General features: G+C 52.5%; 1 protein-coding gene across 2 annotated transcripts in view; it reads right to left on the bottom strand.

Moving 5' to 3' along the window:
* Positions 1-10447, bottom strand: part of LOC141198702 (uncharacterized) — a 40485-nt gene extending 30038 nt beyond the window's left edge. The window contains exon 1 of one of the 2 annotated variants that reach the window (XM_073663112.1): positions 10368-10447. The gene's annotated coding sequence lies outside the window, so the exon portion shown is untranslated. Of the gene's footprint in view, positions 1-10133; positions 10275-10367 lie in introns of those variants that run through there. The other variant, XM_073663113.1, reaches the window with a different exon arrangement.
* Between the last annotated feature and the right edge of the window lie 5577 nt (positions 10448-16024).

The raw sequence follows: 16024 nt of genomic DNA, 5'->3' as shown, positions 1-16024 counted from the left end.
CAGAGCCGCGTGTGTATGAGGTGTACGGAATGGAGCCGCGTGTGTACGAGGTGTACGGAGCAGAGCCGCGTGTGTACGAGGTGTACGGAGCAGAGCCGCGTGTGTACGAGGTGTACGGAGCAGAGCCGCGTGTGTACGAGGTGTACGGAGCAGAGCCGCGTGTGTACGAGGTGTACGGAGCAGAGCCGCGTGTGTACGAGGTGTACGGAGCAGAGCCGCGTGTGTACGAGGTGTACGGAGCAGAGCCGCGTGTGTACGAGGTGTACGGAGCAGAGCCGCGTGTGTACGAGGTGTACGGAGCAGAGCCGCGTGTGTACGAGGTGTACGGAGCAGAGCCGCGTGTGTACGAGGTGTACGGAGCAGAGCCGCGTGTGTACGAGGTGTACGGAGCAGAGCCGCGTGTGTACGAGGTGTACGGAGCAGAGCCGCGTGTGTACGAGGTGTACGGAGCAGAGCCGCGTGTGTACGAGGTGTACGGAGCAGAGCCGCGTGTGTACGAGGTGTACGGAGCAGAGCCGCGTGTGTACGAGGTGTACGGAGCAGAGCCGCGTGTGTACGAGGTGTACGGAGCAGAGCCGCGTGTGTACGAGGTGTACGGAGCAGAGCCGCGTGTGTACGAGGTGTACGGAGCAGAGCCGCGTGTGTACGAGGTGTACGGAGCAGAGCCGCGTGTGTACGAGGTGTACGGAGCAGAGCCGCGTGTGTACGAGGTGTACGGAGCGGAGCCGCGTGTGTACGAGGTGTACGGAGCGGAGCCGCGTGTGTACGAGGTGTACGGAGCGGAGCCGCATGTGTACGAGGTGTACGGAGCAGAGCCGCGTGTGTACGAGGTGTACGAGGCAGAGCAGTGTGTGTAGGAGATGTACGGAGCGGAGCCACGCGTGTACGGAGCGGAGCTGGGCATGTACGAGGTGTACGGAGCAGAGCCGCGTGTGTCCGAGGTGTACGGAGCGGAGCCGCATGTGTACGAGGTGTACGGAGCGGAGCCGTGTGTGTACAAGGTGTACGGAGCCACGCGTGTGTACGAGGTGTACGGAGAGGAGCTGCGTGTGTACGAGGTGTACGGAGCAGAGCCATGTGTGTATGAGGTCTACAGAGTGGAGCCGCGTGTGTACGAGGTGTACGGAGCAGAGCCGTGTGTGTATGAGGTGTACGGAGTGGAGCCGCGTGTGTACGGAGCGGAGCCGCGCATGTACGAGGCGTACGGAGCATAGCTGCATGTGTACGAGGTGTACGGAGCGGAGCCGCGTGTGTACGAGGTGTACGGGGCGGAGCAGCGTGTGTACGAGGTGTACGGAGCGGAGCCGCGCGTGTACGAGGTGTGCGGAGCGGAACCGCGTGTGTCTATGACGTGTACGGAGCAGAGCCGAGTGTGTACGAGGTGTACGGAGCAGAGCCGCGTGTGTACGAGGTGTACGGAGCAGAGCCGCGTGTGTACGAGGTGTACGGAGCAGAGCCGCGTGTGTACGAGGTGTACGGAGCGGATCCGCATGTGTACGAGGTGTACGGAGCGGAGCCGCGTGTGCGAGGTGTACGGGGCGGAGCAGTGTGTGTACAAGATGTACGGAGCGGAGCCGCGTGTGTACGAAATATACGGAGCGGAGCCGCACGTGTACAGTGCGGAGCCGGGCATGTACGAGGTGTACGGAGCGGAGCCGCGTGTGTCCGAGGTGTATGGAACGGAGCCGCATGTGTACGAGGTGTACGGAGCAGAGCCGTGTGTGTACGAGGTGTACGGAGCGGAGCGTGTACGAGGTGTACGGAGCGGAGCCGCATGTGTACGAGGTGTACGGAGCGGAGCCGTGTGTGTACAAGGTGTACGGAGCCACGCGTGTGTACGAGGTGTACGGAGAGGAGCCGCATGTGTACGAGGTGTACGGAGCAGAGCCGTGTGTGTATGAGGTCTACGGAGTGGAGCCGCGTGTGTACGAGGTGTACGGAGCAGAGCCGTGTGTGTATGAGGTGTACGGAGTGGAGCCGCGTGTGTACGGAGCGGAGCCGCGCGTGTACGAGGTGTACGGAGCGGAGCCGCGCGTGTACGAGGTGTACGGAGAGGAGCCGCACGTGTACGAGGTGTACGGAGCGGAGCCGCACGTGTACGAGGTGTACGGAGCGGAGCCGCATGTGTACGAGGTGTACGGAGCAGAGCCGCATGTGTACGAGGTGTACGGGGCGGAGCAGTGTGTGTACAAGATGTATGGAGCGGAGCCGCGTGTGTACGAAATATACGGAGCGGAGCCGCACGTGTACAGAGCGGAGCCGGGCATGTACGAGGTGTACGGAGCGGAGCCGCGTGTGTCCGAGGTGTACGGAGCAGATCCGCATGTATACGAGGTGTACGGGGTGGAGCAGTGTGTGTACGAGATGTATGGCGCGGAGCCGCGTGTGTACGAGATGTACAGAGCAGAGCTGCGTGTGTATGAGGTGTACGGAGCGGAGCCGCGTGTGTACGAGGAGTACGGGGCGGAGCAGCGTGTGTACGAGATGTAGAGGGCGGAGCAGCGTGTGTACGAGATGTAGAGGGCGGAGCAGCGTGTGTACGAGATGTACGGAGCGGAGCCGCGCGTGTACGAGATGTACGGAGCGGAGCCGCGCGTGTACGAGGTGTGCGGAGCTGAGCCGCGTGTGTCTGTGAGGTGTACGGAGCAGAGCCGCGTGTGTACGAGGTGTACGGAGCAGAGCCGCGTGTGTACGAGGTGTACGGAGCGGAGCCGCATATGTACGAGGTGTACGGAGCAGAGCCGTGTGTGTACGAAATATACGGAGCGGAGCCACGCGTGTACGGAGCGGAGCCGGGTATGTACGAGGTGTACGGAGCGGAGCCGCGTGTGTCCGAGGTGTACGGAACGGAGCCCCATGTGTACGAGGTGTACGGAGCAGAGCCACGCGTGTACGAGGTGTACGGAGCGGAGCCGCGCGTGTACGAGGTGTACGGAGCGGAGCTGCATGTGTACGAGGTGTACGGATCGGAGCCGTGTGTGTACAAGGTGTACGGAGCCACGCGTGTGTACGGAGAGGAGCCGTGTGTGTACGAGGTGTACGGAGCGGAGCCGCGTGTGTACGAGGTGTACGGAGCGGAGCCGCGTGTGTACGAGGTGTACGGAGCGGAGCCGCGTGTGTACGAGGTGTACGGAGCGGAGCCGCGTGTGTACGAGGTGTACGGAGCGGAACCGCGTGTGTACGAGGTGTACGGAGCGGAACCGCGTGTGTCTATGACGTGTACGGAGCAGAGCCGAGTGTGTACGAGGTGTACGGAGCAGAGCCGCGTGTGTACGAGGTGTACGGAGCAGAGCCGCGTATGCGAGGTGTACGGGGTGGAGCCGTGTGTGTACGAGATGTACGGAGCGGAGCCGTGTGTGTACGAAATATACGGAGCGGAGCCGCGCGTGTACGGAGCGGAGCCGGGCATGTACGAGGTGTACGGAGCGGAGTCGCGTGTGTCCGAGGTGTACGGAACGGAGCCGTGTGTGTACGAGGTGTACGGAGCGGAGCCGCGCGTGTACGAGGTGTACGGAGCGGAGCCGCGCGTGTACGAGGTGTACGGAGCGGAGCCGCATGTGTACGAGGTGTACGGAGCGGAGCCGTGTGTGTACGAGGTGTACGGAGCGGAGCCGTGTGTGTACGAGGTGTACGGAGCGGAGCCGCGTGTGTACGGAGCGGAGCCGCGCGTGTACGAGGTGTACGGAGCGGAGCCGCGCATGTACGAGGTGTACGGAGCGGAGCCGCATGTGTACGGGGTGGAGCAGTGTGTGTATAAGATGTACGGAGCGGAGCCGCGTGTGTACGAAATATACAGAGCGGAGCTGCGTGTGTACGAAGTGTACGGAGCGGAGCCGTGTGTGTACGAGGTGTACAGGGCGGAGCAGCGTGTGTACGAGATGTACGGAGTGGAGCCGCGCGTGTATGAGGTGTGCGGAGCAGAGCCGCGCGTGTATGAGGTGTGCGGAGCAGAGCCGCGTGTGTACGAGGTGTACGGAGCGGAACCGCGTGTGTCTATGAGGTGTACGGAGCGGAGCCGCGTGTGTACGAGATGTACGGAGCGGAGCCTCGTGTGTACGAGGTGTGCGGAGCCGTGTGTGTACGAGGTGTACGGAGCGGAGCTGTGTGTGTATGGAGCGGAGCCGTGCGTGTACGAGGTGTACGGAGCAGAGCCGCGCATGTACGAGGCGTATGGAGCGGAGCCGCCCGTGTACGAGGTGTACGGAGCAGAGACGTCTGTGTACGAGGTGTACGGAGCGGAGACGTCTGTGTACGAGGTGTACGGAGCGGAGACGTCTGTGTACGAGGTGTACGGAGCGGAGCCGCGTGTGTACAAGGTGTATGGAGCGGAGCCGCACATCTATGAGGTGTACGGAGCGGAGCCGCGTGTGTACGAGGTGTATGGAGCAGAGCCGTGTATGTATGGAGCGGAGCCGCGTGTGTACGAGGTGTACGGAGTGGAGCCGTGTGTGCACGAGGTTTTTCCCTCATATCTTTACCATTTGGCGGTGTGACAATAATATTACATTTGTTCACCCACCATGCCGGCAGGTCCTATATTAGCCGGCAGGTCCTATATTAGGCCACTCCACCCACCGCTCTCTGCTGAATGTTGGTTCCTGGGCAGTTCACTCTGCTAGTGTCCAGTTTGTTGCTCCTGTTATACCTCGCACTCGTGTCTCTGACTCTTCCACCAGCTGCTGCGGTCCTGGGGACTACCATTGAGTAGTACCCGATGTCTACCAGCAGCCCATCCTATCCTCTCCACCAGAGGCTCTAGTGAAGACCTGGTAGACACCTAGTTATGCCCTCCAGGGTAAGCTCGGCCCGTGGCCCTGTGGGTCCACATCCACCAGCGTTACACCAAGTAACCGTGTGTACAATTACGGTGGCACAGCCTAATCATAGGTATAGGGGAACCTCCGCAGATGACTGCGCTGTTACTGAAAATCCCTATACAAAGATTAAGCCCACATTCACATGTTCAGTATTTGGTCAGTATTTTACAATAAAATTTGTAAGCCAAAACCTATTCTTTATAGTTCATCTCTCTTTGCAAATCCCTTCACTGGCTCCCAATTGCCCAGCATATCCAGTTCAATCTACTAACACTGACCTACAAAGCCATCTATAATCTTTCTCCTCTGTTCATCTCTGAACTAATCTCCCAATATATTCCCTCATGTAATCTCCGGTCTTCCCAAGATCTCCTTTTCTCCTCCACACTTATTCATTCCTCACCCAATCGCCTCCAAGACTTCTCCCGAATTTCCCCCATCTTCTGGAATTCTGCGCCTCAACAAGTCCGATTATCTGCCACATTCGGATCCTTCAGACGGAACCTGAAAACCCATGTCTTCAAGAAAGCTTACAACTTGCAATGACCACGCTGCCGCCTCACCACCACCAGAGCTGCTGCAACCCCCCAACCTACTGTCTCCTTCCCCACCATCCTATAAATGTAAGCCCGCGAGGGCAGGGTCCTCTTCCCTCTGTACCAGTCTATCATTGTTAGGTCATTTACTGTAAGTGATATCTGTATTTCGTGTGTAACCCTTTCTCATGCACCATGGAATCAATGGCGCTATATAAAATAATAATATTTCAGTCTTGTGATTTTCCTGGATATTTAAGACCATTTAAGCGGACCCGTATAGACATTAATCTACGTATCCCTCTTATTCTATTGTTTTTTTATGCATATAAGAATTGTTCATGGGTACACACTTAATATATGTTTGCATGTGTAACTTTAGGTACATATTCTATATATATGTGTACAGTTATTATATTTCACATTGCACTTTATTTTTCATGCACATAGACAACTAATTCTGTCATAATATGTGCTTTTGTGTATATACAGAACAGACCAAACGTTTGGACACACCTCATTTAAAGATTTTCCTGTATTTTCATGACTATGAAAATTGTACATTCACACTGAAGGCATCACAACTATGAATTAACACATGTGGAATTATATACTTAACAAAAAAGTGTGAAACAACTGAAAATATGTCTTATATTCTAGGTTCTTCAAAGTAGCCACCTTTTGCTTTGATGACTGCTTTGCACATTTTTCCTTATTCTGGGACTTGTGGGGGAAGGGAACTGGACTAAGTAGCATGGGGAAAATCCAGGTCCTTGAAGAAGAACCCCGGACGAAGTCTCAGATGGAGGAGTTCCCACTGTGCGTCCTTGTCGGTGATGAGGGTGAGATGGTGACCGAGGAGGCCGACCTCCCTGCGTTAGATATGTCCAGAGAGAACTTTTGGACTGCTCAAGTTCGAGACCTGACCTTAAAAGGGGCGTTCCTACCAGGTTACTGTATGTAATGGGGTTGCCCAAGAGCCAGGGGCCGACACCAGATTCCCCCACTTTGCAGTGCAGGGGGAGTTGCTATATCGGGTGGCCAAACTGAGGGGCGGTGAGATAGTGGAACAGCTGTTAGTGCCGGGGCCATACAGACGGCGGGTGCTACATATGGCCCATTCACATGTTCTGCGGGGACACCTAGGGGTCGAGAAAACTCAGGAGAGGATATTGAGAAGGTTTTATTGGCCAGGGTGTTATCGAAAAGTTCAAAACTATTGTAGGTCCTGCCCCACCTGCCAAATAACCGCTCCCTCCTTCCACTTCCGTAGCCCCTTAGTCCAACTACCTGTGATAGAGGTTCCCTTTGAGAGGATTGCCATGGACCTCGTGGGCCCCTTAGTTAAATCAGCTCGGGGCCACCAATATATCCTGGTCATCATGGACTATGCGACTCGGTATCCGGAAGCGGTTCCCCTAAGGAACATGTCCAGTAAAAGTATAGCCCGAGAGCTGGTCCATATTTTTGCTTGGACAGGTCTACCAAAAGAGATTCTGACAGACCAAGGAACCCCCTTCATGAGCAAGGTGATGAAGGAGCTTTGCAGAGTCCTTCAGATAACTCAGCTTCGGACCTCGGTTTATCATCCACAGATGGCCGGCCTAGTAGAACGCTTCAACAAGACCTTAAAGGCGATGCTCAAGAAGGTTGTTGAAATGGATGGGCGAGACTGGGACTACCTGCTCCCATTTCTGCTTTTCTCGGTCAGAGAAGTTCCTCAAGCCTCCACTGGCTTCTCTCCATTTGAGCTCCTATATGGGCGGCATCCAAGAGGTCTCCTACACATCGCCAAGGAAACTTGGGAGGCTGAAGTCACACCACACCGGAGTATCATCGAACATGTCGCCCAGTTACAGGGGAGAATGTCAAAGGTGATGCCCATCGTGAAGGAACATCTCCTCCAGGCGCAGGAAGCCCAGGCGAGGGTCTATAACCGGTTGGCGAGACTAAGACAGTTCCAGCCCGGGGACCGTGTTTTGGTGCTGATCCCTACCGTTGAGAGCAAGTTCCTCGCCAAATGGCAAGGTCCATACGAGGTGGTGGAGAAAGTCAGCGAGGTTAATTATAAAGTCCACCAGCCTGGCCGAAGAAAGCCGCATCAAATATATCATGTAAATTTGCTCAAGCCGTGGCGGGACCGTGAACCTGTGGAAACTCCTTGCCTGGGAGCCGCACCAGAAGGCAAGGTGGAGGAGGTCACTATTGCAGAGACTCTATCACCGGCCCAGAAGCAACAGTGTCGAGAATTACTACAGCGGAATCGGGAGCTGTTCTCAGAGTTGCCGGGGCATACTCAAGTGGTAGAGCATGATGTGCTGACAGAGCCGCACGTACGAGTGAATCTGAAGCCGTATCAGATTCCAGAAGGACGCCGGGAGGTGATCTCGGCCGAGGTGAAGAGGATGTTAGACCTCGGAGTAATAGAGGAGTTAAAGAGTGGGTGGTTGAGCCCAATCGTCCTCGTGCCGAAACCCAATGGAGAGTGGAGGTTTTGTAATGACTACTGCAGACTGAATGAGGTATCCAAGTGTGACGCGTACCCGATGCCCCGTGTCGACAAACTCATCGAGAGGCTTGGACCGGCGAGGTACATCACCACTCTTGACCTGACGAAGGGCTACTGGCAGATCCCCATGTCCCAAATGGCTAAGGAGAAGACGGCTTTCTCAACACCTGATGGGTGTTTTCAATACACGCAGATGCCATTCGGACTACAGGGGGCCCCAGCCACTTTCCAGGGGGCTATGGATCGGATCCTAGCCCCACATAAGAAGTATGCCGCAGCCTACCTCGACGACATTGAGGTCTTTAGCCCAGACTGGGCTAGTCACCTACCTAAACTACAGGCCGTTCTGGACGCGCTAAGGAAGGCAGGATTTACCATAAATCCGAGAAAGTGTGCCATCGGAAAGGAGGAGGCCAAGTACCTGGGCTATGTTGTTGGGAGAGGCGAAATAAAGCCGCAAATCAAGAAAGTGGAGGCAATTCAAACCTGGCCGCAACCACTCTCGAAGAAGCAGGTGAGAGCATTCCTGGGAATGGTGGGATACTACCGGAGGTTTATCCCGAATTTCGCTATGATTGCCGCGCCACTAACGAATCTTCTAAAAGGCACCAAATCAATCATGGTGAAATGGACGGAAGAAACGGAGACCGCATTTCAACAGTTGAAGCTAACACTGTGCAAGCAGCCGGTCCTGGTCTTCAAGAAAGAATTTGTAGTCCAGAGGGACGCTTCAGAGGTTGGTCTAGGGGCTGTACTCTCCCAAGAGATAAATGGGGAAGAACATCCCATTCTCTATCTAAGCCGAAAGCTGTCCTCCTGCGAGAAGAACTACGCCATAGTAGAGAAAGAGTGTTTAGCCATAAAATGGGCCGTGGATACACTGAAATATTACCTACTAGGCTGGAAGTTTAAATTAGTATCAGACCATGCCCCGTTGAGATGGTTGAGGGAGAAGAGGGGTAAAAATGCCAGGGTAACTAGATGGTTCCTAGGACTTCAAGAGTTTAACTTTCACGTGGAGCATAGGCCCGGGAAGTTACATGGGAATGCAGATGCCCTCTCTAGGATTCCCTGCCTGGTGTCAGAAGGTGCCCAAACCCCCGGCTTTGGGCAGAGGGGGGGAATATGTGACAGTGTCACTGGTTTTATATGTGAGGGGAGGTATGTATCACTCAGGATGCTCTCCTGTGTGAACTAAGACCTACTTTATTTTTCTGCCAGCATGTTATATGCTGGTAGATTTACTCTGTTAAAGGGTGTGCGGTTTTATGGGAATGGCAAAGAGGGCGGGACACCATTCCCCCTACCTCCCCTCAAGGTGTGGCTGAGCAATGTGTAAAAGCTCAGTCCTGTTTTTTTTCCCTGTGAAGTGTGGTCTGGAGAGGGAAGTCTCCAGACAGTATTGTGGAAGCTGCAGAGCTTGTTACCTGTGCAGTTTATGCTACCGAGATCGGGCGGAACCCGCTCAACTATGGATGGAGCTATACTTTGTTTTGTTTTTCCATTTAACCCAGAGGGGTCTTGTTTATTTTTTCTGCGAAACCCTGCACGAGTTTATGCCAGACAATAAACCAGCAGAAAGGTAACCTTAGAACGTGTGTCCTGAGTCTGCCTCCTGGAGAGCCGAGCGAGTCGTCTTGCCACAGTATATATATATTTTATTGTCTTTATCAATAAATGTTATATTTTATACTGCCCTAGTTCCTGTGTCACATATGTAGGTTATTATAGTTGCAGATACATGAACGTCTGATTATAGCACTATACTGACTTTGAGTAATTATCCAATAACTAGTGATCAGCAAATGATCTTTGGATAAGGGGTTAACCGAGCACGCTCAAGTATAACTGAGTATCTTTGGCGTGCTCGTATATCATGTTCGAGTCCCTGTGTCTGCATGATTTGCAGATGTTAGACAGCCTCAACACATGCAGGGATTCCCTGTTTATTGGGGAATCCTCACGTGTTGAAGCTGTTTAACAGCCGCAAATCATGCAGACACAGGGACTCGAACACAATATACGAGCACTCCGATGATACTCAGTTATGCTCGAGTGCGCTCTGTTAACCCCTTATCCGAGCACGTTCCCTCATCACTACCGATAACAAGATGCGGCCGGACAATCGCAGTAATGCCAGTAGAAAACATGGCTACAGCACTACAGTGTATGGCAGGCAATGCCCGAATGTATACTGGCCGTATAACAGACACAAGACATACGGGGGGCGGTCTAGAACTCCCCCGATACTCGTAATGGAGAGATAATCACCAGTATCTACATTACTGTGCTGGAACCAGGAGAGGAATAATGGCGCTGTGTGAGGACTTCTCTGGGCTTCTGTCCTTCATCCTGCAGTCGTCTGAATGGATCTAATGTGGACGGGAACCAGCTAAGCCGCATTCTGTCCACAGCTGTTACCTCACTGTTCACACCACACAGAGACCCCAAAAGAGTCTCCGTGCTGAAGGGGTTAATGCCCAGTAATGGGGAATCTCCACATACCTCCACCTGCAGAGCCGCCACCACATATATGACTGTTCTGTGCACACAGGACCTGTGATGAGGTCACAGGAGGGGAGGAGTCAGGGGTCACATGATCAGGGGCCTCAGTGGCTGCAGGACTCTGCTGTGCTGGTTGTCATGGTGCTGGATGAAGTTGTCTACTAGATAGATAAAGTGTCTCTCCATAACCAGGATTACACAGTAGTGAAGAAGACCTCTAGTGGGCGCTGTCAGGACCCTGTGTCTGAGGGATGGGGAAGACCCCTGAGCCCAATAACAGCGCCTCCACCTCACCCCCTGATACATGAGGACATCAATGACCAGAAGATCCTAGAACTCACCTACAAGATGATTGAGCTGCTGACTGGAGAGGTGACATTGCTGGGAATGCTGGGACATTATACAGTAACGCTATGAAGGGATCGGGGGATGACAGTATCATTGTATGTGTCAGGTTCCTATAAGGTGTCAGGATGTCGCTGTCTATTTCTCCATGGAGGAGTGGGAGTATTTAGAAGGACACAAAGATCTGTACAAGGACGTCATGATGGAGGTTCCCCAGCCCCTCACATCACCAGGTAATAGACAGGACTAAATACACACGGCCTATAATTATCTGTATGTAAAAAATGAATTCAGTCTGTTATGCACACGCCCGGACTGACTGGCGTGTGCGTGATTAGTGATCCCACTGTACCATGAACCGAAGAGTGCCTGGAGGGGCATAACTAAGTATCAACCCGATCCGACCAAGGTCGCACGGCGGCTCAGTCGACTCCGTGCACCAGTGAGGAACCGAGCAGAGGGACCAGGTGCTACTCCAGGTCAGACCCCGGACACAGCTGTTGACCCACACTGGGGAATGCAGGAACAGGCAGGTTAGGCTGACATGCAGATAGGTGGGTATTGGCAGGCACGGCTGGTATGCAGACAGGTGGGTTCTGGCAAGCACGGCTGCTATGCAGACAGGTGGGTACTGGCAAGCACGGCTGGTATCCAGACAGGTGGGTACTGGCAAGCACGGCTGGTATGCAGACAGGTGGTTACTGGCAAGCATGGCTGGTATGCAGACAGGTGGTTACTGGCAAGCACGGCTAGACTGCAGACAGGGAGGTACTGGCAAGCACGGCTGGAGTGCAGACAGGGAGGTACTGGCAAGCTCGGCTGGCGTGCAGACAGGTGGATACTAGCAGGTTGGAGCGCAGGCTGGATAGGGTCCAGTACAGACTGGGATACAGGAACAGAGCCGCAGATGCGGTAGACAAGCAGAGTAAAGCGAAACCGCCGGAGCGGTGGACAAGGTAGCAGATCTGGTGAAGAAGAAGAAGAAACTGCTGACTGTCCTGAAAATATGGGGACTGGACACCCCTTGTACCTTAGCAGTCCCCTAGGATACACCATGCAGGATCTCCAGACCTGAGCGGGCACTAGATCTCTTGGCTCTGGACGACCTGTGAGTAAACCAGTCAGCACCTGGAATGTGAACTTCTTCATGTGTAATGCTCCAATCTGGAGCTTAATTTGTACAGACATATTTTGACTGTTTCTGCGTAGGGCTCGTCCTTCCGCTGACAATGCCCAAACTGACTTCTGGAGTTTTCGGACTGGAATCAAACACTGACTCTTCAAGGCTTTAAGCCCGAAACTTCCGGTTAATCCGAGGCTTTCACTTGCCATGGAGACAGTCATGGTCATCTGTGGAGAGGAAACACTAACGCCAAGGGCAGCCTCTCCTACAGGCCTAATGTCTTGGGATTCCCCAACCTTCGCTGGACAAAGACCGTCAGGGGGTCCCAAACAACTGCAGAGGGACCGCAATCCAATTTTGTGACTGAGTTCCGGCCTCTGCTTAGCCTGACGAACATGGTCAACCTTCATGGATTCAGTGCGGATAGCTGCCTCTGCGGGCTTGGGAACAGGAGGTCTTTGGGAGGACAGAACCTGGCGTGATGGTTTACCTCTATGCCTTGCACGTCTGGACTGCCTCTTGAGGTTGGGAAGAGAAGTATTCTGTGGAGCATAGTCATCCTGTGTGGATTCTGGGTGGGCAGCTGTCTCTTCGGGCTGGAGAACTGGTAGGCTACCTACACACATTACTCATCGGGGCTGCTCCGGGATATTGGGAAGGGAAGCTTTAGCAGAGGCTTCAGGATTAGGGTCATCGAAGACCATTAGAAAGGCCACCAGGAAGGCCTGCAGGTCAGAGATGATAGGATCCCATGCTTCCCATAGGGGGGCGATCTATTTCAAGGCATCACCCGCTAGGTAGGACATCATAAATGCTACTTTAACCCGATCGGTAGGAAAATAGTGAGAATAGAACTTGAAATGCAGCATGCATTGCTCCACAAACACACGGCTTCGTTTTGGATCCCCATAGTACCGTGGCAGATCCGCAGGAACGAGTGTTGATAGCTCCATTTGGGCTGGTGCGTAAATCGCCTGGACCTCAGCTTGTGGAAAAAATTTTTCTTGGTGCACGTATTCGCCAGACAAGGATTCAAATGTCTCTGAGAGCGAAGGGCCGTGGGGCTCAACGGGAACCATGGCATGAGAAAACTGTTATGCACACGCCCGGACTGACTGGCGTGTGCGTGATTAGTGATCCCACTGTACCATGGGTACCATGAGTGCCTGGAGGGGCGTAACTAAGTATCAACCCGATCCGACCAAGGTCGCACGGCGGCTCAGTCGACTCCGTGCACCAGGGAGGAACCGAGCAGAGGGACCAGGTGCTACTCCAGGTCAGACCCCGGACATGGCTGTTGACCCACACCGGGGAATGCAGTACAGGCAGGTTAGGCTGGCATACAGACAGGTGGGTATTGGCAAACACGGCTGGTATGCAGACAGGTGGGTACTGGCAAGCACGGCTGGTATGCAGACAGGTGGGTACTGGCAAGCACGGCTGGTATGCAGACAGGTGATTACTGGCAAGCATGGCTGGTATGCAGACAGGTGGTTACTGGCAAGCACGGCTGGTATGCAGACAGGTGGGTACTGGCAAGCTCGGCTGGAATGCAGACAGGGAGGTACTGGCAAGCATGGCTGGAGTGCAGGCAGGGAGGTACTGGCAGGCACGGCTGGTGTGCAGACAGGTGGACACTAGCAGGTTGGAGCGTAGGTTGGATAGGGTCCAGTACAGATTGGGATACAAGAACAGAGCCGCAGATGCGGTAGAGAAGCAGAGTAAAGCGAAACTGCCGGAGCAGTGGACAAGGCAGAGCAGAGCGAAACCGCCGGAGTGGTGGACAAGGCAGAGCAGAGCGAAACCGCTGGTGCGGTGAGAAAGTAGAGCAGAGCGAAACCGCAGGTGCAGTGGACAAGGTAGAGCAGAGTGAAACCGCTGGAGCGGTGGACAAGGTAGAGCAGAGCGAAACCGCCGGAGCAATGGACAAGGCAGAGCAGAGAGAAACCGCAGGTGCGGTGAGCAAACTGAGCATAGCGAAACCGCAGGTGCGGTGGACAAGGTAGAGCAGAGCGACACCGCCGGAGTGGTGGACAAGGTAGAGCAGAACAGGGCAGAAGGTGCAGGCAGAGAGGACAGGGCTCTGTTCACATGGAACAGACTGGAAAATACAGGAAGATGCTTAGAACACAGGAGGTAGATACGGAGGAAGGGAAAAGGGACAAGCAGAACCAGATACACACAAGGTACTTACAATGAAGTAGCTAGTGGACTCTAAACTCACAAACAGAAGTACAGAGACAACGAGTTGGAGTTAGGTGCAGGTTCAGACACTGCAGGAAAAGGGAAGGTACGGACATAGAGAGAAACAGGTAACAGGTTAGGAGACAGTTCAGACAAGAACTGACACTGGAACGAGATACAGGAACGAGCCTGGGTACTCAGCCCCCAGGAAGGCAGAAACAAACTAGAAGTCACAGGTAACAGTCCGGGGTATACAGCCCCCAGGGTGGCGGAAACAGACTAGCAGTCACAGATACAGGTAACAGAATCAGACAAGATGCAGAACAGGACCTGGCAACTCAGAGGCAAGGAGCACACTGATTGTTAGTGTTGCTCAGGCACCTCCTTCTGGGTGGGGGGGTTTAAATATCCAGTGACTCACAGCAATAGGCTGGGTACGCTTTAGGAGTGCGCCCACAGCAGCTATAAGAATCAGAAAGTAACTGGGCCACCGCCCTAAGCAATCAGACAAGACACATGCACACAGCATGTACTGGAGCAAGGTTTGCAGGCTGGACTGATCTGTAAGATTGCGGTCTTGTATGGTGAGAGGTGGTGCACTATGCAAGCACTGACGAGTGACTCTGACAAGTGATTCTGACGAGTGATTTTGACAAGTGATTTTGACGAGTGATTCTGACAAGTGATTTTGATGAATGATTCTGACGAGTGATTCTGACGAATGATTCTGATGAATGATTCTGAAGAGTGATTCTGAAGAGTGATTCTGACGAATGATTCTGAAGAGTGATTCTGAAGAGTGATTCTGACGAATGATTCTGACGAGTGATTCTGACAACTGATTCTGAGGAGTGATTCTGACAAGTGATTTTGACGAATGATTCTGACGAGTGATTTTGACGAGTGACTTTTACAACTGTAATAATAATAATAATAATAATAATATTAAAAAAAAAAAGTACCTGTTCGCTGATGGGACTTGAACACAAAAGTCTATGTCCCAAAGCCAGCGCACTAACCACTAAGCTATTAACTTAGCTGTAAAAACCTATGAGTTCTATTTGGTTATATGATTTTCAGTGCAAACTTGTCTAAAACTTATTGGGACTTATGCACAGACTGCAAGCAAGCCAAATTCAAATCATGTTTGATTCTGATGTGTGAGTCTGATGTGTGACTTTCTTCAAACATCAGAATCATAATGACTTTTAGTCACCCTGAGTATTTTCATGGTTAATCTCATAAGACAAGAAAAGCTGCCAGCTACAATCACTTGACTGGATAGTTCAATGGTAAGGCAACAGTCTCTGAAACTACTTTGTCAGAGATCAAATCCTGACAGGCATAAGATTTTTTTTATTTTAATTATTCCTATTAAGCACACAAACTACAGGGGTGTTTTACTTTTAATATCTGACGTTCTGATTGTCATCCTGACGTGTTAAGAGTTTCGGACACGCTGTCTATTTGTATGGTAAATTACATAGCCAAACTAAATTGGGAGGCAAGAATTTACTACATATCTATTTCCAAGTGACTTTATATTTGCATAACTTCTTAAAGGGGTCTAATGATAAAATGTTTTTATTGTAAATTTTTATTTCCATCCACCCAAGTACTGGCTGCAAACTCCCAATTTACTTTTGCTATCTAATTTACCATGCAAATAGACAGCGTGTCCGAAACTCTTAACACATCAGGATGACAATCAAAACGTCAGATATTAAAAGTAAAACACCCCTGTAGTTTGTGTGCTAAATAGGCATAATTTAAAAAAAAAATAAAAATCTTATTCCTGTCAGGATTTCAACTCTGACAAAGTAGTTTCAGAGGCTGATGCCTTACCATTGCACTATCAAGTCAAGTGATAGTAGCTGCCAGCTTTTCTTGTCTTATAAGATTAACCATGAAAATACTCAGGGTGAATAAAAGTCATTATGATTCTGATGTTTGAAGAAAGTCACACATCAGACTCACACATCAGAATCAAACATCATTTGAATGT

Source organism: Phyllobates terribilis, unplaced genomic scaffold, assembly GCF_046119375.1.
Source record: "Phyllobates terribilis strain yellow unplaced genomic scaffold, ASM4611937v1 Scaffold_99__1_contigs__length_5935540, whole genome shotgun sequence".
In the NCBI taxonomy this organism is placed as follows: Eukaryota; Metazoa; Chordata; class Amphibia; order Anura; family Dendrobatidae; genus Phyllobates; species Phyllobates terribilis.
Note: the sequence above shows the minus strand (reverse complement) of the source record. Positions and strands in the feature narration are given on the sequence as shown.